Source organism: Pristiophorus japonicus, chromosome 5 (assembly GCF_044704955.1).
Source record: "Pristiophorus japonicus isolate sPriJap1 chromosome 5, sPriJap1.hap1, whole genome shotgun sequence".
Classification (NCBI taxonomy): Eukaryota; Metazoa; Chordata; class Chondrichthyes; family Pristiophoridae; genus Pristiophorus; species Pristiophorus japonicus.
This window is the reverse complement of record NC_091981.1, coordinates 134,255,138-134,275,758: the sequence shown is the minus strand read 5'-3', so window position 1 is coordinate 134,275,758 and position 20,621 is coordinate 134,255,138. Positions and strand designations below refer to the sequence as shown.

The following is a 20,621-nucleotide window of genomic DNA, read 5'->3' as shown; positions in this document are numbered from 1 at the left end:
TTGGCAGAGCTTGCCACTCAGGCTGGCATGTTAAAATTACAGTCAGGTCCCGATGACATTATTGTGACATGACATGCAAATGTAAGAAAGGATCCTTCCAGCTTTGGGCAGGTGTCTTTGTCACCAGCTCTGTTGAGCAGGTTAAAATCAGGAACCGACAATTCCTAACGTCTCCAGGACAGGTAAGTATCCTGGACGATGTTAACTGCCCACTCTCCTGGTTTCTGCAAGGCAGTTGGGATTCAAATCACCCCCTTAAAGTTTTACAGCATGAGGTCCCTAAGAATGCACATTTGTTCAGCACTTAAATGACCCTGCAAAATTAGTGCCAGCAATCCTAAAACTATAATATGGATAATGTTATGTGTAAACTGCCAATTTTCTCTGCGCTTCTGTTTCAGAGTTTATATGGGGAGAGGAAGCAGAGAATGCTTTGGAGGAAGTGAAGCAACCAGAGAATAATGAATGCAAAAGGATAAATATGATCAACAGGAGCAGCTTCAAAAGAAAATCAAGCAGAAAACTTCACCAGTTAGCTTCATCTAAACCAATGGAAACAGACTACAATGAACAAGAAAAAGAAATGGTTAGAATTAAATTTTGATACATCAACCAACATCAGCAAATATTTTTCATAAATGTGCATATGTGTTCTGTATGAATATATCTCGATACACACACAAACATCTGTGTTAGGGCTGTGAAGCGATTAGAAAAATGCATTGCCATTAATCTCGCGATTAAAAATGTTAATCTTAGCTAATCTTGATTTCAATCGCACAGTTAGTTGATGCAGTTACTGCATCCATCTCTTTCAAGTTTGTTCATAAATTTTTTTAAACTCTGAATAGAACTCCTTTAAATTCATGCAGCATTAGTAAAAACTGAGAGTAAAAAAAGGAATGACTGGAGCCTGTGTGAAAAGGGCATCAAAATCCTTTCTACTTGCTATTCGATATATCACAAATCAGAAAAATATATTTTAAAAAATCTTTTAATTTAAACCTTATTCTGTACATTCAGAAGCTGTGTAACCTGCTAACCATGGGCTCGAGCCTCCCTGGGAATGTGTTCACTGTATAAACTTTAGTAAAGTTCTGCAAATTATACCTCCATAAGGGTCAAAGTTCACATTTTCTACAACAAGCAGTTTTCCCATGCGCACATCTGACATATTGGGCTGAAATTTACTGGCAAAATAATGAGGAGCTTAATGCACATACCATTATTAATGTGCAAATCATACAGCAACTTGTGGCGAGGAAGAGATTCCCCATGAACTGCGAATTGCCACAGGTTGTTGGATGATTTACGCCACTCCATTGTTAGCCTTGTGAAACCGGCAGCTCAACCTCGCTGTAAGTTTCAAGAAATTACTGCATTTTCACATTAATTGCCCATTAAACTTGCCACAGAAAGTTAGGGCAGGTACTTAACAGCGTAAGTACCTTTTTTATGTTCCTGCAATGTCACTCTATCTTTCTGGCCCAGAAAGAGAACAATTGAAACAGTGGAGTCTGATTTCTACTTATAACAAATTATTGTTAGAAATGTTTTATATTTTAAGTCTTTTTCTTACTTTTTCTTTCTGACTCTTTTCTCTCTCTTTTAATCCAATCTTTCTTTCCATCTTTTTATTTCTCTTTCTATTCCTGATTTGACTCTAATTCACTTTATTTCCTTTTTGTCCTTCCTCTGTTTCTTTCTCAATCCTTAAATCGCATTGGTTAAGGATATAAACTGCTGATCCCATTGTTCACCAAGGTCCCAGATGCCCTGTTATCAGATCGCACTTTCAGCAAGTTGTGCTGCACCTAATTTCCAAGTGGAAGGGTGCAGAAAAAAGTCAAACCAGCTACCCTGCTCCACAAAATTCTGCCCATTGTCTTTTTGCTCATTGTTACGGAGAAGAACACAGTGCTGCGGCGTTAAGATGATTTGCTCCGAGCAGAGAAAAGAGCACATGTTTATTCAACAGTGACACCAATGGAAGAGGAAATTACAGTTCGCCAGGCTAAAGCTCTAAGTTGTTCGTAGCCTGAAACATATTCCTACCTAGGACTCTCTGCGTAACCTCTGCAATTAACACGTGTTAGAAAATGTAATATTCAAAAAATTTACCACGTTCATTGCAAGAGTTAACTACGATTAATTGATAGCCTTTTATATAATGTATGTTGGGGAAAATAAATATATATATATATATATATATATTACAGAAATAGACATCGCTCTTTTATATATATAACTATATCTATAATATATATATATTTTCCTCCAACATGTTCAGTTGAGAACCATCACTCACAAAGCCACCAGACTGGACCACATTTTCCGTTTCTTACAGCCGACCTGATGTCCAGAATGCACAACAATGGCACAGCTACTTACTGCTGCCATGCAAATTGCTTGACTACACCCTGACCCCGGATACTCCAACAGGTCGAAATCAAATGTCCGTGCTGCCTGCTCTGCTGCCAATATTCCAGCAGAGTGTGGTCGACAATTTGCAGTGCCAGTGTTATTTCTCCAAAACAAACATTCACATTGCCCAATGACAGCAAAGGTTATTCGTTGCTTAAAATATGTAATGTGATCTACATGCCTTCTGTGCCTAGGCTCGAAGCTCTACAATTCCTAAACCTCTCTGCCTCTCAACCTCTCTTTCCTCCTTCAAGACACTCCTTAAAAGCTATCTCTTTGACCAAGCTTTTGATCACCTGCGATAATTTCTCCTTATTTGGCTCGGTGTCAAATTTTTTGTCTCATAATACTCCTGTGAAGCGCCTTGGGACTTTTCACTATGTTAAGGCGCTATATAAATACAAGTTGTTGTTGTTGATCGAAGGATTCAGGCCAGACAGATTCTGAAGTAAAATTCATGCCTCCTCAAATGATGGGTATTTTACAGATCAGCAGGGTTTAGACTAGATAACTTCATTTAGGGATTTACCCTGGAATAGACTGGGGTTTGGTTTAATGATTTTTTTCTTTGCTCTTTAAATTTTAAAGGAAGAACATTTTCCAGAAGTTTCATTTTTGCAAATTCTTGCTTTGAACAAGCCAGAGTGGCCATACAGTGTCATAGGAATAATCGCTGCCTTTGTAAGTGGTGCTGTCATGCCAGCATTTGGTGTATTCCAGGATTATTGGGGTGAGTTATTTTTCTTATCTCATTGGTCAGAAATTGAAAGTTATAAGCCTAATTAGATTTACTGTATATTGTTAAAATTTTCATTAGAAAATGACAATTACTCAGGGAAAATATTCTATAATTTGTGTGTCAGCTATGGCTCCGTGGTTACACTCTTGCCTCTGAATCAGAAGGTTGTGAGTATATGATCTAAGATGAATTTCAATGCTACACTCTTAGAGGTGCTATCTTTCAGATGAGACATTAAACAGGTGGACATAAAAGATTCCATTACACTATTTTAAGGAAGAACGGGAGAGTTCTCCCTGGTGACTGGCCAATATCGATCCCTATACCAACACCTAAAAAAAATTGATTTTTTTTTTTGGTCATTATCAGATTGCTGTTTCTGGGATCTTGCTGTGCTTAAAATTGGCTGCTGCGTTTCTGACTTTACAACACTTACAACAATCTTACAACAGTTACAACACTTACAACAATCTTACAACACTTTAGAAAAATATTTATTGGATGTGAAGCACTTTGGAACGTCCTGATGCCATGAAAGGCACTATATAAAGTATTTCTTCTTTATTTCAAATAGATTTTTGCAATCTTAGACCCTGAATTGAAGCAATAGAGAGCTGCTATGTCTTCCTTGATTTTGCTGGCTCCAGGTGCTCTTCTCTTTGTGAGTTACAGTTTACAGGTAAGTGATCAGGAAGAGAAGATCCTCCCATCCCCAAAAAAATCAAATTAGCAAAACTATAACAGATTGAACTTTTAGTTAGAATGCTGGTTTAATCTTTTCGGGAATCGTGATCAAAAGACACTACTTGTTAATCTGATACTTTGATTTAATCATCAGTTTTCTTTTGAAATTCTCAAGGGATACATGTTCGGAAAATCTGGGGAAATGCTTACTATGAGGCTGCGTGGATTATCTTTTAAAACAATACTGCAACAGGTGGGTAGCTTTTCTAAGTTTTTGCAGGAATGTCAGCTGTCAGGACTGAAATGCCGTGTGCAATGTAGAAGTACAATTGTGTGAAGGATTTTCACCTGCCTGTAGCTGTAATGCAGGGTGAATATAACAGCATGAGTCTGAAAGAGACAACAGATGTATAGACCACAAGTGAACAGATAGAGCTATTTGTTATTTTGTTGTTTACACAATTCACTTACAGGAATTAAGATGAGCTTCCTCTGATGTTATGTATCTAACCCGTTGTAACCTGCATCACACCTGACCACCAGAGGGCCCACCCATAGGAGCATACCTTGGGAGCACAGTATATAAGAAGGCCACCCACGAGGTACTTGAACTCTGGAATTGTAATAAAAGAGCTAATGTCACACTTGCTCATTACACACAGTACTCAGTCTAACCATTTATTATGAGTGTGACAATTGGCGACGAGGTAACGAACAACCGCGCGAAAATACAAAGAACAAATGGCATCCTGGAGAAGTTATCAGAAGTGGACAATTGGGAGGCCTTCATGGAGAGACTCGACCAATGCTTCATGGCCAACGAGCTGGAAGGAGACGAGAATGCTACCAAATGAAGGGCGATCCTCGTAACTGGGGCAACAACTTATGGCCTCATGAAGAATCTCCTGGCCCCGGCAAAACCAACAGAGAAATCCTATGAAGAATTGTGTATGTTGGTCCGGGAGTACCTAAATCCTAAGGAAAGCATTTTGATGGCGAGATATCGGTTCTACACGTGTCAATGATCGGAGGGCCAGGAAGTGGCGAGCTATGTCGCCGAACTAAAGAGCCTTGCAGGACATTGTGAATTTGAGGGATTCCTAGAACAAATGCTCAGACACTTTTTCGTACTAGGCCTCAGACATGAGACAATCCTTCGCAAACTGTTGACTGTCGAAACTCCGAACCTGAGTAAAGCCATAATGATAGCCCAGGCATTTATGTTCACCGGCGACAACACAAAGCAGATTTCACAGAACAAAGAAGTTTCTGCAAGTACTGTGCATAAAGTAATGTCGGTTTTGAGCAGAAATGTACATGGCAGAATGTACACGCCGACTGCTGTGGCCCACCTCAATTGACCCAGAGTCCGCCATCATCTGTTAATGCGAGGCAGTCAACACCCTGTTGGTGCTGCGGAGGTGATCATTGGCCCCATCAATGCCGCTTTAAGCATTATGCGTGCAATGGTTGCAGAATAATGGGACACCACCAATGAATGTGCAGGTGAGCTGCAAACCCTGCAAACCACCATGTTGCAGAGGAAGATCGATCCACAGTGGATCAGACTGAATTGGAAACTCATACTGAGGAGGCAGAAGTGTACGAGGTACACACATTCACGACGAAATGCCCACCTATTATGTTGAAAGTTGAACTGAACGGCATTCCAATATCTATTGAGCTGGACACGGGGACAAGTCAGTCCATAATGAGTAAAAAGGCCTTCGACAGGCTGTGGGGAAAGAAGGCACACAGGCCCAAGCTCAGCCCCATTCACACTAAACTAAGGACTTACAACAAGGAACTAATCCCTGTAATTGGCAGTGCTGAAGTCAAAGTCTCCTATGATAGAGCAGTACACAAACTCCCGCTATGGATTGTGCCAGGGGATGGCCCCAGGTTGTTTGGCAGAAGCTGGCTGGGGAAAATCTGCTGGAACTGGGATGACATCCGAGCACTTTCGTCTGTCGATGACACCTCATGTACCCAGGTTCTAAGCAAGTACCCATCGTTATTCGAGCCAGGCATTGGAAGCTTCTCGGGAGCGAAAGTGCAGATCCATTTGGTTCCTCGTACGCGACTCATCCACCACAAGGCTCGGGCGGTACCGTACATGATGCGTGAAAAAGTGGAAATCGAGTTGGACAGGCTGCAACGCGAGGCATCATCGCGGCGGTGGAATTCAACGACTGGGCCAATGTCCGAATGTCCCGGCACTCTAGGAGTTCGGTACGGTTAGAATTTGCGGAGACTATAAAGTAACGATTAACTTAATTTTTCACTGCAGGACCAGTACCCGCTACCCAAGGCAGACGATCTATTTGCAACCCTGGCTGGAGGGAAGACGTTCACCAAGCTGGACCTGACCTCTGCCTGCATGACGCAAGAGCTGGAGGAGTCTTCGAAAGGCCTCACCTGTATCAACGCGCACAAAGGTCGGTTTATCTACAACCGGTGCCCGTTCAGGATTCGGTTGACCGCAGCGATCTTCCAGCAGAACATGGAGAGCCTGCTAAAGTCAGTTCCTTGCACCGTCTTCCAGGACGACATATTGGTTACAGGTGGGACACCATGGAGCACTTGAAGAATCTGGAGGAGGTTTTTAGTCGGTTGGTTCGCATGGGGTTCAGATTGAAATGCTCAAAGTGTGTTTTCCTGGCACAGGATGTTGAATTCTTAGAAAGGAGAATCGCAGCAGACGGCATCAGACCCACCGACGTCAAGACGGAGGCCATCAAGAACGCGCCGCGACCACAGAATGTGACGGAGCTGCAGTCGTTCCTGGGACTCCTTAACTATTTCGGTAATTTCCTACCTGGATTAAGCACCCTGCTCGAATCCCTACATGCGCTACTATGCAAGGGAGACGACTGAGTATGGGGGAATTCACAAGAGGATGCCTTTAAGAAAGCCAGAAACTTACTGTGTTCTAACAAACTGCTTGTCCAGTATAAGCCATGTAAACGACTAGTGTTAGCTTGCGATGCGTCATCATACGGGGTCGAGTGTGTGTTACAACAGGCTAATGAATCGGGGATTTTGCAACCGATTGCGTATGCATCTAGGAGTTTGCCCAAGGCCGACAGGGCCGATAGCATGGTTGAAAAAGAGGCTCTGGCTTGCATTTACGGGGTAAAATAAATGCACCAGTACTTATTTGGCATCAAGTTCGAGCTTGAAACTGACCACAAGCCGCTCATATCGCTATTCTCGGAGAGCAAAGGGATTAATACCAATGCCTCTGGCCGCATCCAAAGATGGGCGCTCATGCTGTCGGCATCCAACTACATAATCTGCGACAGACCGGGCACAGAGAACTGCGCAGATGCTCTCAGTCGGCTACCATTGCCCACCACCGGGGTGGAAATGGCACAGCCAGCGGAAATGTTCATGGTCATGTAGGCATTTGAGAACGAGAAGTCCCCCATTACGGCCCGCTAGATCAGGACCTGGACCAGCCAGGATCCGTTACTGTCCTTGGTAATAAACAGTGTTCTCCATGGGAGCTGGTGCAGTGTCCCAGTGGAGATGCAGGAAGTGATTAAGCCATTCCACGGGCGCAAAGATGAGTTGTCTCTGCAGGCAGACTGTCTTTTGTGGGGCAATCGTGTGGTCTTGTCCAAGAAAGGCAGAGACACATTTATTTGCGAACTGCACAACACCCACCCAGGCATTGGAATGATGAAAGCCATAGTCAGATCCCATGTGTGGTGGCCTGGCAACGACTCAGATTTAGAGTCATGCGTGCGCCAGTGCAACACTTGTTCTCAGCTGAGCAATGCACCCAGAGAGGCACCGCTAAATTTGTGGTCATGACCATCCAAACCATGGTCGAGGATCCATGTAGACTATGCGGGACCATTCCCAGGAAAAATGTTTTTGGTTGCCGTGGATGCTTACTCAAAATGGATTGAATGTGCAATAATGTCTGTAAGCACATTTACGGCCACTATTGAAAGCCTTCGAGCCATGTTTGCCACGCATGGCTTGTCTGATGTCCTAGTCAGCGACAATGGGCCATGCTTCACCAGTGCTGAATTCAAGGAATTCATGACCCGCAACGGGATCAAACATGTCACATCTGCCCCCTCAAGTCTGCATCCAATGGCCAGGCAGAATAGGCAGTTCAGACCATCAAGCAAAGCTTGAAATGTGTGTTGGAAGGTTCCGTGCAGACCCAGTTGTCCCGAGTACTGCTCAGCTATCGCACCAGACCCCATTCAATCATCGGGTTCCCCAGCTGAGCTGCTCATGAAAAGGGCACATAAAACAAGGCTCTCTCTTTTTTCCACCCTGATCTCCATGATCATGTGGAGGGCAAGCGACTTCAACAAAGTGTGTACCATGACCGTGCAAATTTGTCACGCGATATTGAGATCAATGATCCTGTGTTTGTGCTCAATTATGAATATGGTCCCAAATGGCTTGCCGGCACTGTCACAGCCAAAGAGGGGAGTAGGGTGTTTCAGGTCAAATTGACCAATGGATAAACGCACAGAGAACATTTGGACCAAATCAAATTGCAGTTCACCAACAGCTACGAACAACTGGAAGAGGACCCCACCAACTTTGACCTTCCAACACACACACAAGTGGCAACTGACAGCATGGTTGACCACGAAACCAAACTCATCATCCCCAGCAGCCTGGCAAGGCCGGCTGCCCAACAGCCCAGTGAAGAACGGACCAACCCACCCTCACCAGCATTTATACCATGTAAGGGGTGGTCCCGGGGGTCAGGTTCACCTCTGACCTACTTGAGCAGTTCAAATCGCTCCCACTCCCTTGGGTTCTAGACTCTGAATTCATTTGGGGGGTGTGATAAAGTGCGAAGGACAACTGGTTTGATGCAAAAGAACTTTGATTTTTATTACAGACAAGAAAATACATTGTCAAACTTATAATCACTCTAATAAAGAATAATACATTACACATTCAAAGGGGGTTACAGTAAAAATTACATCTCCCACCTCCCAATACCTAATCCTAGCTTGGTTAGGCTCCAGGGCAGGCAGGGACTATGCTTACCAATCCTTTCTGGTCAGTAAGCGGTAGTTCTCGATTTCGGGGTTTGTTGAATTCTGTAGGTTCTGCTTGCCGTACCCTGAATGTCGGAGAAGACTTCTTGCTGCGCAATCTTCAATTGGGTTGAGTCCGCTGATGCAGTAAGGTACATTTTGGATCTATGGGGTAAGTACCCGGTTTCCTTCATTAGAAATAGGTTCAAAGTCTCTTTCGGTAATGTTTTCACCTGTTGGTAGTCAGGACTTAGATTGTAGAGTGGAAACTTTCGATTTTTTGGTTTCTTTCTGTTGGAGTTTTGTTTCAAAATTGGTCAATCGCGGTGGTTTTTCAGTGGTACCACGTTGGCTGTGGTCGGCTGCTGCCGCGATGACTATGTTCTTCCTTCCTTCAGGACTTCAAGGCTGGAGAAGTTAGTTTACAACTGTCGTGTTGGTTTCTCTCCCTTCTTGGTGACATAAGTGTAGTATGGTACTAGCGTAGTATGGCATACCCTCTGTTAAAACAGGGGGCCAGTTATACGGTTTGAATTGTCCTAATCTTCGCACCAAATCAGTCCAGGATTCTTTGTTTAAATTTGGCAGGCTTGATATTTCTTTGTAATATTTTGGCGGGATCATTAAAAGTTAATATGTCTTGGGTGGGTTGTTCTTCTAAATCTGTTTCCTGATGGAAATATTAGCTTGGTAATTGCAATATCCTTTTGTGCTTGGTTTTCGCATTCAGGCTGTAGTGAGCCCTTTTGTTCTTATTCATGTTGAAGATGGCTTTTCTCTGTTTAGTTTGATGGCTGGCCATCTCTGAGTTATTGTTGTAATGTAAATGCCTCTTGTGGAGAATGGTTTTCGAATATCCATTTCTCCAAACAATTCACCTTAGTCCCAACACCCAGACAGTTCAAATAATCAAGCTGGCTCCTTTTAATTCCTTAGGCCTGCCCACAGACTTGAATTTGTCTTGTAAAAGTCCAAAATTCGATTAAAGTTCATAGTTTCTTCCATAAGCACTTTAGGATTTCAAACTTGCCGGTAGATAGTCCCAAATTAAATTTCCTTTCCAATGAGCCCAAACACTGGGGGGCTCCTGTGAATTTTGACCTTTCAGTCCCACCTGTGACACTCTACACACTTGAGTGTCAAGCAAGGTAAGCAAAATTCCTGATCCCGAGAGTCAACCTTCCCCGAATTTATACTAGCTAAACATTAATGTAATGCAATTCACAGGCGAATATAATCAATCCGGTTACAGCATAGAGGGGGTACGATGCCCCTCCTTTCCTCGGTTTTCACAGTAAAATAACGGTATACAGTCAGACACAACTTTAAGTTCAGTAAAATAAAGGTACATAGTTAAACAGATGTTTAAGTAACGCTCTTACAACACTCGATATTTGCGTTTTACAGCAGGTAAAAACAAACACAAATTAAACATGGTAGTATGATGTCACCCCTCCCTGCGCGATTCCCAAGTTCGCCAAGGAGCGTACAGCATCCTTCGCTGCCTGACCCGACTGCCTCTGCGTTTCACTCGGCAAGTGAGACACCATAAGTAAAGAATAATCGCGAGTTGACAGATAACTAAAGTGTGGGAAGCGATTCGGATCCAGGCTGGGACTTCTATATTTCTGAAAAGCTCCCACCGGCGGAATTGTGATCTCGAGAATCTTTCTCCCTATATCAATTGTTTTCTGTTCTAGAGTGTAGAAGTGTTTTTGTGAGATAATTACAGCTTTTAGCAGAGCGGTAAGATGTTTGAATAGAGGGAGAATTGCATAGCCAAAATGTACAACATAATCCTGCAGGTTTGTAATGTTTTTCTTCACAGTGAGGTGGACAGTGGAGGGTTCAGGAATGGGGACAATTTGTTCCTGAGCCACTTGAACTGATGCCTCAGGTTTGAAGCAAAAACTGCTGTCACTCACCGGACACCAGAAGTGTTTATGTTGGTATTGGGGCGCACTGATGGTGACACAATATGTCCCACCCCCTACCTGTGGCGGGATGTGGTCTTATGCCATTATCTCCATGGTACAGTTAATAGGCTGTGCGCCAGCAGCTTTAAACCCACACTGTGACTTTGAATGGGCACTTAAGTACTAGGGACACATTATTATGTGTGCACCCCGGCTCCGACACCCAGAGAGGTCAGTACCCGTTACAGCATGCTCCCACTTTATGATATAGGGCGGGACCGCTGCGAAACGAATGTGTGCACCTCCCTGAATAACTCCAATGTTTTCCACCCGGTATACCGATGCGGGTCGGGTTGTCCCACTCATGACCGGCATCCTTCGTACGATTCCCATAATGGTGTGGTTAGATTTCTCACAGTTTACTGGAACAGGATAGGCTTCAGAGGCTAGGCGGAGCTGGCACGGACTTAGTGAATTACTGTACGGGTGGAGGGCTTCGAGGTGCTTGTTCCTAATCCAAGAGGGGACTAAACCTTGCTTTAAATCCTCCAGGTTGTTGCGGCCCTCGCCCAATAACCATGCCCCATATAGTACGCAGCCTGGTCCGAAGCTTTTCTATCCTCCCGTATGAGTGCATTCATTGACGATGCATGTTTTTCCAGCTCAGCCACAATTTCTTTTAAATGGACAGTCATAGCCTGGTCCTCGTGTAGTTCTGAGCCTACTACTGTGTTCTCTTGTTTCAGGATTTTCCTCAATTTAAACCGTTTATCTGTTTGCAGTTCTATGTCATCTAAGCTATTTATTACAGAGGATCCTGTATTGTAGGCAGTAAAAATGTCGTTTATGATTCCCCTTCTAGGTCTCCCCGAGCACATGGTGTCCCTAGCATTTAGGGTGCATAGGTCTGCTTTGTCTATGTTTCCAAATTCTAATTCATAAAATTTCATGAACATATCTCTAAGTAGGGCCTGGTATAGCAGCTCTGTTTCTTTCGGGCACCATGCAGGCAGGTGTACCTCAGTAAGGTTTAATATTACTGATGCTACTGCATAATGTACCCTCTGGTATAACACCTTTTCGGTCGGTACCAATACTAATCCGTTCCCAAGTCCCTTGGTGGTGGTAGGACACCTTTCTATTACTGTGCGTATTGGCGGGGTTGTGGGCAGGGGTTTCTTAATGTGTGCTCTTAGTTTGGTGGCATTAATTGGGAGTGGGGAGTGTGGGAATGCGCACCCGTGTAGACTAGAATCCCACCCCATCCCTTTCCCTTCATCATGCCATTGCCTGACGAAGGCGATCGATATGCCTGCAGAACAAATATTCTCTGATCCCCACATGCCAACATAAATTCATTGTTCGGATTCCCACCATTTGTCCCAACACACTTTTACTCCTCCCCATGTCCCCGTGATGGTGCAGTACGTATCATTACCGAGTCTTTCCCAGTCCGATTCCTGGTCCCATGTGCCCTTACTGAGTTTTCTGAGCCACCACCATCTTCCCTGGGGAATGTTTCCTTTGTAAGTCACACACACACGCTTTCCCTCTGTAACACTGACTCGGGCAGCGATGATCTGTATCCGGGGGCATGGAAGTGAGGCCTCCCCGTATGTAAAACCTTCCTGGTTGGAGTAGCGGGTAGAATTAGAACCCAACCACCCTGGCCATCTTCCCTCGTGGGTGTAAACGGCGAGTTCTTCCATACCTGGGGTGCCACCCCCGGTGGTTACGATCGGTGCTCTCCCTCCTGAACATCTGTAAATGAGGGATTCTTCCACATCTCCTCGGTCACCGCTGCTCATCCTTATCAGGGTGAGCAGGGACAGGACCCTTCTCATGTTGTTCTTTTTCCTGTAGGGGCATATAAAACAGATTGTCTAGCCCTGAGAAAGCTCTCTGGCTTGACAAAGGTGACCGAGTTCCAATTTGGGCTCTCTTCCTTTCAGACATAGTATCGTCTTTAATTACTGGCTGTCTTATTCAGTTCCTTGTGGACTGATGTCTGCTTCTAACTTTTATCTCACAGCCATTTTGCTTGTTATCTCACCGGTGCTTCCCTTAATAGTTATACCGGTAGATTCTTCTTACTCCTGGGTATTACCCGGCCTATGCCTCTTTTAATAACTGCAAAGGTAGATTTCTTTCCTTACCCCAGTAACTAATACACATGTACTTATCATTACACAGGTAATCATACACTACTCTAAATTACTTACTAGACATACTTAAATTCATATTGTACTATATATGTACATCTGCCACCCATCTCCGGGTGGCCAGGTTAATTCCTGCCTTCTTTCTTTCTTCTTTTGCCCCTGGGTGTCCAGCGGGGCTGGTAGTTAGTCGGCCTGTACCACAGGACCCAGGGTGTCCTGACGGGAGGTGGGTTTGAGTCCCACTCCCCTGCCACAGTATTGCCTGACACAGTACTGAAACGGCTTTCATCAAAGTCACAAATGATATAGTTTGTGAATGTGACAAAGGCAAACTATCCCTACTCGTCCGTCTTGACTTGTCAACAGCTTTTGATATGGTTGACAAAGCCATCCTTCTCCAATGCCTCTCCACCATCGTCCAGCCTGGTTCCATTTTTATCTATCTAATTGTAGCCAGATAATCACCTGCAATGGCTTCTTTCCCACTCCTGCATCATTATCTCTGGTGTCGCCCAAGGATCTATCCTTGACCCCCTCCTATTTCTCATCTACAAGTTGCCCCTTGGCAACAGTGTCAGTTTCCACATGTACACCGATGACACCCAGCTCTACCTCACTACCACTTCTCGCGACTCCTCCACGGTCTCTAAATTGTCAGACTACTTGTCCAACATCCAGTTCTGAATGAGCAGAAATTTTCTCCAATTGAATATTGGGAAGACCGAAGCCATTATTTTCGGACCCTGCCACAAACTCCGTTCCCTAGCCATTGTCTCATCCCCCCTAACCCCCCCCTCCCCCCGCTACTCCTGTCTGAGGCTGAACCAGACTGTTTGCAATCTTGGTGTCATATTTGACGCTGAAATTAGCTTTCGACCACATATTCGCAGCATAACGAAGACCGCTTATTTCCACCTTCGTAACATCACCCATGTCCATCCTTGCTGCAGCTCATCTGCTGCTGAAGCCCTCATCCATGCCTTTGTTACCTCTAGACTTAACTATTCCAATGCACTCCTGGCTGGCTTCCCACATTCTACCCTATATATACTAGAGGTGATCCAAAATTTGGCTGCCCGTGTCCTAACTTGCACCAAGTCCCGCTCATCTATCACCCCTGTGCTTGCTGACCTACATTGGCTTCCGTTTAAGCAATGCCTCGATTTCAAAATTCTCATCCTTATTTTCAAATCCTTCCATGGCCTCACCCCTCCCTCTCTCTAATCTACTCCAGTCCCACAACCCTCCGAGATGTCTGTGCTCCTCTAATTCTGCCCTCCTAAGCATCCCTGATTATAATCACTCAACCATTGGTAGCTGTGCCTTCTGTTGCCAAGGACCCAAGCTCTGGAACTCCCTGCCTAAACCTCTCCGACTCTCTACCTATCTTTCCTCCTTCAAGACGCTCCTTAAAACATACCTCTTGACCAAGTGCGCTAATTACTACTTATGCAACTCAGTGCCAAATTTATTATGTCATAATACTCCTGTGAAGCGCCTTGGGATGTTTCACTACGTTAAAGGCGCTATAAAAGTACAAGTTGTTGTTGTTGATATTGTTGAAGAGGCTCAGTGTTGCTTGGACTATTCACAGATCCCTTGTAGAGTGCGTTACACTGAAACAGACCCCGGGTGACTAGAAGTTTCTGCTGACAAGCCCACAAAAAGTCTGTGCACAATTGTACATGAGGTGAATGGCAAAAGCCATTCCTTTGCTGCTGAGAGCAAAATCTGAGCCATTATCTACTTCAGTTCAGCTTAAGGGGTTAAAAGTTGTCTGGCCTGCCCAAAGCTGTAATCAGGTCAGACTGTGCATGCTTACAGCGTACTGTCCATATACAGTGCTTCTGAGTCCTGCTCATCCAACATTTTGTGGAAATTGGTGCCTCTATGTTCATCAAAGTTTTTTGAAGCAATGCAGCTTCAGAAAAATTGAAACAAAGAATTTGAGATTATGTAGATATATATATGTTGACGCACTGCACATACATGTATATTCCACCCCTAGAAAAGTAGGTAAGGAAATGTTGCAATTTAGCAGTCTGTGCAGGTGTGGTTCCCACTGCAAAATTTTTTTAAAGCGTCACAGTTAGATGCAACCCTGGAGGTAGTGTTGAGAACAGTTGTAAGGCTGATCTCCAGTATCAGGCTCTGAGTTATGGGAAAGGTTAGAAAAACTTTTGATCTTTTCAGCCTAGAAAGGAGGTGCCTGAAAGATGATCTTATAGAGGTATAAAATGATAATTAAGGGAATAAAAAGTTAAATGTAGAAAACTGCCTTAAATTAAATTGCAAGAGTAAGATTAATGAAAATAAGTTCAAATAGTAAAAGATAAATTTAGGACTGATATCAGGAAGTTCTTCAAACAAAGAGTGAACTTCCATATAGAGTGCTGGAGGCAAAAATCCTGCAATCATTTAAGAAACAATTAGTTTCACCAATGGAGAAGTGTAGTGTGAATTAATTACGTTGGGCCAAATGGCCTTCCTCAACTATAAGTATCTTGTGGTCATCAATATGAATTGCTGTAGATAACAATTGGTACAATTGTCCTATGTTGTGTTGATTAAAACAACCTCCTTTTATATAGGCGTACAATACTGGAGTAGAAGATAAAGGAACACAGCTTTCCGGTGGTCAGAAACAGAGAATAGCCATTGCCCGAGCCCTTATACGGAAGCCAAAGATCCTACTCCTTGATGAAGCAAAGTCTGCCTTGGACAATGAAAGTGAAAAGGTTACGATCTTGATTTTTCAACTGTATTCAGTAAATAACATAGCAGTTATGGTACTGATATTTGACCATATAAAATTTAATTGGTCTAATTATCCAAACCCAGTGAATCTTGGATTTCTTCCATGGTATAAAGATATGATGTTGCAGTATTAGCCATTTAGCTTATGTTCTTTGAAGATGAAATATATATTAGTTTTATCATAGCAAAAATGGACTCTCATTGGTCTATATCACATTGCTGTTTCTGGGAGCTTGCTGTTCACAAATTGGCTGCCGTGTTTCCTACATAAAAATGATGGCTGCAATTCAAAAGTACTTCATTGGCTCTAATCCGCTTTGGGATGTCCTCAGGTTGTGAAAGGCTATATAAATGCAAACCTTTCTTTCTTTTTATATGTTACCATATTTGTTAAGAGTCTAGATAGGGAACAGCCAGCAGAGTGAACAGAATTTCATTACATCAATCTGGGCTGGATTCAAATTCATATTTGAGAATATAAGGACAGTGTTCTAACCCACATAATGAAAGTGCTTAATATCTGTTAGCACAGTCATGGTATAAGTAAACTATATAGCATTAATTACCAGTGAAGCAGACCTATGCCACCCGCTCCGCACTATGATAGTTTTGGATGTTGCGCTTACCTGTTTCATGTTTAAATATTTCTTCAGTTTCTCATCCTACTGCGGACCATTCACTTTGAACTATATAATAGCATTTTTTAAAAGCTAGCAGGTCAATATTGATCAGTTTGTACCAGGCACATTATAAAACACATTTGCTACAATTGTATTCACTCTATTAATATCAAATCTAGCATTTATTTTCTTTATCTTTTTACAGATTGTCCAGCAAGCCTTGGATGAAACTAGGCAGGGCCGAACTTGTATAATCATTGCCCACTGGTTGTCGACAATCCAAAATGCTGACTTTATAGCTGTGCTAAAAAATGGTAGAGTCATGGAAAAGGGAACTCACAACCAACTCCTGGCAAAAGAGGGAACATATCATGCACTTGTCCACGCGCATGTTCAAAATGAACAAAAAGCTTGAACAGATTTATTTCTAATGGCATTGAGTGAATTTCCTCAGAGCTTCTCCTGCTCCACTTTCATAACTCTGGTGGTCGTCCCGAGAAAATTCAACTCCTATATGTTTAGTAGATATTAAATTTGAATGTGTGATATTTTTCAGTTAGTGCTCATACTCATGGGCATTCATGTTTAAAGATTACAGTCCAATTGTGGAGGTGAAATTTGATGAATTGTTCTTCAAAAAAGTAACATTTTGAATATTTCTCTTGAATGTTTCCTGTATTTTCCTTCAAAAAATTGAATACCCAGATGTTCAAATAACAGATCATTTGTCGATGCCCATTTGGAACATACAATTTTATTTTTTGAAATATCAGTTAAAAGGCTCCAGTATATTTTTGTTTGGATGGTCAGAGATGGTCAGAAGATCTGGCAACAAGATTTTAAAATGTGTTTACTCTTGTCCTCGGCCACCTGTTTCAGGCCTCAGGTTTCTGCAATTCAGAGTGGAGGAATGCCAATCCAAATTCTGCCTTCACAGTGAGGAGAGTGCCTCTGTTGTACCACTACTGATGTGGACACCTTCCCAAGGATTTGAGATCAAGTGCGCTAGCTCTTCCCTGCTGCACTCCTGCACCCTTGAGAGGGCATCCACAGATGTTTCTGCCTTATATAATGTTTGTATTTTATATAATGCATTCATTTATTTAGCTCTTGAAAAAATAAATAAATTCAAGGATGATATCAGATCTAAGAAAGTACAACTACCAGGAAAGACTGAACAGGCAGGGGCTCTTTTCCCTGGAAAAGAGAAGACTGAAAGAACTGAGAAGACTGAAAAATTATGGAAGGGTTCGATAGGGTAGCTGAAGCGAGGATGTTTCCACTTATGAGGTCGGCCAAAACTAGGGGTCATAAATACAATATAGTCACTAATAAATCGAATAAGGATTTCAGGAGGAATATCTTTACTCATAGAATGGTGAGAATCAGAAACTTGCTACCACATAGAGTGGATGCATTGATACATTTAAGGTGAAACGAGATATGTACATGGGGAAGAAAGAAATAATAGGATATGTTGATACTGTTAGATAAACTAAGGAGAGAGGAAACTAGGTGGAGCAAAACAACGGCATAGATCTTTTAGGCCGAAAGGCCTGTTTCTGTGCTTTAAAAATCTGTGTAATTCTATGCAATATGGAAATTATTATGATAAATATATAACTGTGAAAATCTAATGAAATTAAACTTGAGCTAAAAATCATCTATCTACAGATTTGAATGAATACTAAAAAAATCCAATGATTAAAGACTGTTGTGGAGTATTACAAAGATACTCAATGCAGATCTGTTTCAGAGAAAAGAATAGTTTATTATAAAACAGTCGATCGAGGGAGAGACAGCTTCTACACGAGTTCAGTAACTCGGTGACCTAACCAGCCATTCTCTTCGAGCAGCCTCAGGGCTACTGTTTTTATACAGTCAAAATACATACAAAATCATGAAGCTACACACGGAAGATTTAATTGGTTGTTTCTCTAACATGTCACAAGTCCTCACCTATCTACAACAATTTCATTGGTGCATACAACTACAGCAATTTCATTGGTACATACAATTTTGTTACATCATCCCATGCACCTCTTATCTGATTAATCATGTGCTACATTATTTCTGTGAACTCCTTCCCAGACCCATTTGTCTTGTGTGGCTACCTCCTTGACTAGGTTTGACAGACAAAGCTGGGGTGTCTCAATCCTTCTTTGTCTTCTGTTATCTCATACCATTCTATGTTACTCCTGAGCTAGCCTAGCATTTTGTTTTTTCTATGATTACTGTCTCCACCCCAACCAGTTGTCTGGTTTTACGACAACAAGCTGGTTTGTACGAGGACATGTGCCAGATACTATCTTCTTGCGAGTTATATTTTCCAGTCCCACACTTCTCTAAGCGTAGCCACAAACTTTTAGAAATACTAATGATTTTTAACCCCTTCAATCTCCCCTTTGGCCATATGGTTAATCTAACCCAACATGACCAATTATTTACCTTGTCTGATTCATGTGTACTCTGCCCCGGTCTCAGTGATCAGGCTTTAGGTTGGGAGCACCCACAAATCATATCAGGTATTAATTCTGCAACAATTTGACCTGTTCCCTAGCTTGTAGCTTTGCTTGGGTATCCCTCTTCTGTCTTTTGCACTTGTTACATAACATCATCAACCAACTCAAGGCTATTACTATCTGTACTGCCACTAGGGTATGTGAAAGGATCCTTATCCATTGATTTATTTCAACATTCATTCCCCAATTCCATTGTCTCAAGTACCAAGGCGGGTTTTTCAGGTTATCCTTTATTGCACTGTCCAGTTCTTTGCCTTTAACCTTTAGCTCATAATATCTTTTAATGTTATTTCCTAATGGTCCTTTGAGCTCAGTTAACTCTTCAGGTAACAGGGGAATTGGTGGTGCTTGCTCTTCTATGTAATCAATAATGTTTTGCTTAATCTCATCGCTTATATTTAATGTTATTGTCTTCCTGGCATGTATATACATCATGCGTGCTCTTCCAACTGCCACCGACACTCTGGGAGTAAAGCAAAAGTTAGGCATTGTAATGTTACAAGTCAGGCCTCTGTAATTGTAAGTTCCCACGCTAGTTACCATACAATATTCTCCGCATCCTTGATAGGCGGAATGTGCGGGTTTGGTTCGGGTAGGGCTTATTTCAATGACACATCCTTCAGTAGTATTGTGAAACCCGCAGCTATCATTGCTCCCATCTCCCACTGGGTGAGAGCAGAGTCAGGCTTCCTTCTCTCCGTCACCCGGATAAAGATATTCCCTTTATCTTTCCATTCTTTTTGATCACATACTGGTCCATCAGGTGATGGTGGATGTACTCTTTCCCTCGTATTATCCCTATGTTTTCAACTTCATATTGAGGATACAGGTATGAGCCTTGGTTTATTATGGAGATCACTAGTATTATCCCTACCATAGGGGTGTGTTTCCCCTTACATCCTCCTGTAACTGCAAACACCCTAGTCATTACTTTCTGGGTGCAGGTGTCGATAGCCCAGTGTGCTGTGCCATTTCTTTCAAAAAGGTGCTATTTATCCAATCTGGAACTCGCCCAGTTTGTATCTGATCCATATTGTGTCTCACCTGACTGATCATCCAACCCCCATAGGGATGACATATGTCTCTTTTCCTGTCCTCGGCATCGTCCTCTCGTTCATGCTTATTGAGCTTGTTAATTGTTTGTGCATGGCCTTCCAATACGGATATACCCTCTAGCAGTATTTTGGATGTTTTAGATCCTAACTCTGAAGATTCTATCCCTATCCCGGCCTGTTTCCTCATTAGGAACTCCATCGTTCCCCTCAAACTATCTACTCCTGCTTGGATCGCCTGTATATCTAGTGCATTTACTAGAGAGCTCCCTGCATTTATTCCAGTTAGTACATCATTCACTATAGATCTCCTCTGTCTTCCTCCTTTGTGTCTCAGCTGCTTGTGATACTCCCTTGCTCCTGATGCGTCACTAGCTTCTCTCAGGACTGTGTTTAACAACCATGTGTACAACACTTTAGTTTTGGGGCTACACTTTTCTGGCAGGTATAGGTATGTTAAATTTATGATCACAGGTAACATTTCATGCTGCACATTGTCAAATAACAATATTCCCTCCGATCTCGTCACCAACCCGCCGGGCGGAACTTCACTGAGGAGGGGGCAAATAATTGGTGGTAGTATTGTTGGGCCCTGGGGTCGTGACATAGATATAGAAACATAGAAAGTAGGTGCAGGAGTAGGCCATTTGGCCCTTCGAGCCTGCACCGCCATTCAATGAGTTCATGGCTGAACATGCAATTTCAGTACCCCATTCCTGCTTTC

General features: G+C 42.8%; 1 pseudogene; it reads left to right on the top strand.

The window, feature by feature from the left end:
- Window positions 1-16,738, top strand: part of LOC139264110 (ATP-dependent translocase ABCB1-like) — a 146,596-nt pseudogene extending 129,858 nt beyond the window's left edge.
- The last annotated feature ends 3,883 nt before the right edge of the window (window positions 16,739-20,621 follow it).